The following is a 2,761-nucleotide window of genomic DNA, read 5'->3' as shown; positions in this document are numbered from 1 at the left end:
CACAATCCATAACGAATACACACTGTAACTGTGTACACTGTCTTAAAAATATTCATTCTCAGAAAAATTTCAACAAATGGAATCTGATTCTTTCAAAGCCGCTTAGTTCAATATTTCTTCAATGTTGTTTCTGAAGTTAGAAAAACTTTTCATCCTAAATACTGAATTTCATTTACCTTATTTGTTTTACCACAAAACCTTTTTTGAAAAACATCATCAACCAAGTCTTTGGTTCATAACACTGGCAATTCTTTTATTTCCACCTTTATGCTTTGGCTCTGCATTCCACAACCTCATTAGAATTTTTTTTTTTTTTTTTTAAATAAGTAAGGGAAATGCCTACATTTTTTTCGAAGCTGAACTCTCCTGCTTAGTGCAATATATTATGACCTTGTGAGAGTTTAAATTGTAATGGTGCTTTCATATAAAGCTCCTCCTTTGTCACTATTCCATGTTTATGAGAGAGTAGAACATATTTTATTACCTGTATTTTATGGCTTATAAATGTGAAAAAATACTGAGGATTTTTATATGCAGATTATCATCAACAGTATCTAATATGAAAAAGAACTGTACTATACTAGTAAGTATAAGCACATATTTCTCTTAATATGTCTGCAGCTATGTCATAAATATAATTCCTGGTTTATGTACCATACATTTACATGATTTGATATTTTGGAGGCAAAACAAAATGCTTAAAATGCTTTGTTATTGGTAGTTATCCTCCCTTAAACCTTTGTACTCAGATGCTAGATGAATACTAATTTTATTTCACAAGATATCTTTGTTGCTCTAGTAATTACATTTTACTGATACCTTATAGGTTTTAAAAATAGCAGTAACAGATTATTGATTGGTACCTGAAACACTACTGATTGCAAAGGCGTTGCTTTCATGTGTGGTTGAGATAATAGTCCTAAACTCTTAAGTATCCATATCCTTTTCGTCACCACACTCCTCTAAGGTATATTCTGTTTGTATTATTTGACTCAGGTGTCTTTGTCGTGCTCATCCTCTAATGGGTGAAGAAGAGGAAGGCTAAATTGATCCGATAAGAAAGTAACTGGAGGATCCCTGAAAGAAAAGATCTAGCTGAAGGAAGGGTGTTTAAAGTGGAAGCAGGAGAGCCAGGAGGGTGCCAGGCATGGAGGAGACTGGGAGGTGGCAATGAGATATTGTGCACAGTCAGGTGATATGGGGTGGGAGTGAAACCTTATGGATTGATAAGATGTTAAGAAAGAACGAGAGGTTCTGTGCGTGTGTATGCATGCGTGCATGTATGTGTGTGTGTGTGTGTGTGTGTGAGATATAATTCTTTTTCCTGCATTCAAAACACCTCAGTGTAGACTTTTATATTTTAATATTTCTAAAGTCATTTTTTATTTCTACTGAATGATGAACCTTCCTGGGTAAGCAAGAAGGCTCAGTTTTATTGAAGGCATATAGGTATTTGAAGTAGGGTGAGATATAAAATATGACAGGGAAACATGAAATAAGAAATACATGCAAGATAAATATACTTTTATTTTAAATACCCATCTTACTTATTGTGCTGTGACCAAGATAAAATGCTTAACTATTAAATTCTGGCACTGCGTAGAATGGATTTTTCCTTGGAGATATACTACATTGGCTGCTGTCTGATAGATTGATACCAACTCTCCCTCTACCATGGAGAATTATTGAGCAGTAATCATTTCCTCAATTCCAAGTAATTTCTAGGTTTGTAATACATGTAGAAATTAACGAAGTATAAGAATTGAGATGTTTACTTTAAATTTTTATTATTTTTATTTAGTATTTTCATCATTTATCTAGGGAATCAGGGACGGGGATTAATATTTTTGATTACCAAATGCTCAACAATCAATTGCTTACTTAACAACCATGTGATTTAGGTGTTGTTTTCCTATTCATAACTGAGAAAATTGTAATATAGAAATGATTAATAAATTTGCTTAAGAATTCTCAGATAGTGAGTAGTGGAGCATGGTTCAAAACCATGCCCACTGGATACCCACACACGCCTCTAATCCACTAGGGCTCTCTCTTATCTGTAATAGGAACAGTTACTGACCTAAGGACTTTTGGGGGGAACTTGTGGTACTGCTTTTTAATTTTCATAGGATTTTACATTCTTTTGAGTTCCAAGACAAGCTGATTACTTTTAATTGCACAGAGCTTTACACTTCTGTTTTAACTTTTGAAGGCAGCTTTAAACTAAACTTTAACACATTTGGACATGGGCTGCTTTGTCTAAGCAGAGTTTGTACCATCTCAGGAAGGTGGACCCAGAGGGTAGAGTGTCAAGGTTGTGCCAGGAAGGGGTAGACATGGACCAGAAGCAAAGTAAGTACTGAGTTTTATCTCTGGCTTATCATCCCTCTCCTATTTTCAGTGTCTACTTGCTGGGGGCACCCCTGCTTCCAGAGATTCTCTAAGCTTGATGGCTGCCATCTTGGGCCACCACTTACCACCCTTCCCTTAAAGCAGATTGAGTTGGGGAAAAGTTGGGTGTGGACTGACTATAATAAAACGATGGATGAGTTAATTGCTTCTTCTGAGCCAACGTTCATTTAAGAAGAAGAAGGCTCTTCTTTAGGAGGAAGAAGGGCTGGCCAGGTGGGTTCTAATCACAAGAACTGCAAAATGTCTGATGCTGTTGTCAGAGGGACTCAAGTAACATTTTCTTTCACTTTTCATTACTTAGAAAGTATTTTTCAAAAAGCAAATGACTCAGTTTTTGATTGTGCTCCTT

At 35.6% G+C, this 2,761-nt stretch overlaps 1 protein-coding gene across 3 annotated transcripts in view; it reads right to left on the bottom strand.

The window, feature by feature from the left end:
* The window catches only part of STMN2 (stathmin 2), a 55,385-nt gene that overhangs the window by 42,015 nt on the left and 10,609 nt on the right, over window positions 1-2,761 (bottom strand). The window contains exon 2 of one of the 3 annotated variants that reach the window (XM_011989074.1): window positions 2,029-2,030. The exons of the other annotated variants lie outside the window; for them this stretch is intronic. The gene's annotated coding sequence lies outside the window, so the exon portion shown is untranslated. The remainder of the gene's footprint in view (window positions 1-2,028; window positions 2,031-2,761) is intronic. 3 annotated transcript variants of the gene reach the window in all.

This window comes from Mandrillus leucophaeus, unplaced genomic scaffold (genome assembly GCF_000951045.1).
Source record: "Mandrillus leucophaeus isolate KB7577 unplaced genomic scaffold, Mleu.le_1.0 Scaffold346, whole genome shotgun sequence".
Taxonomy (NCBI): Eukaryota; Metazoa; Chordata; class Mammalia; order Primates; family Cercopithecidae; genus Mandrillus; species Mandrillus leucophaeus.
Note: the sequence above shows the minus strand (reverse complement) of the source record. Positions and strands in the feature narration are given on the sequence as shown.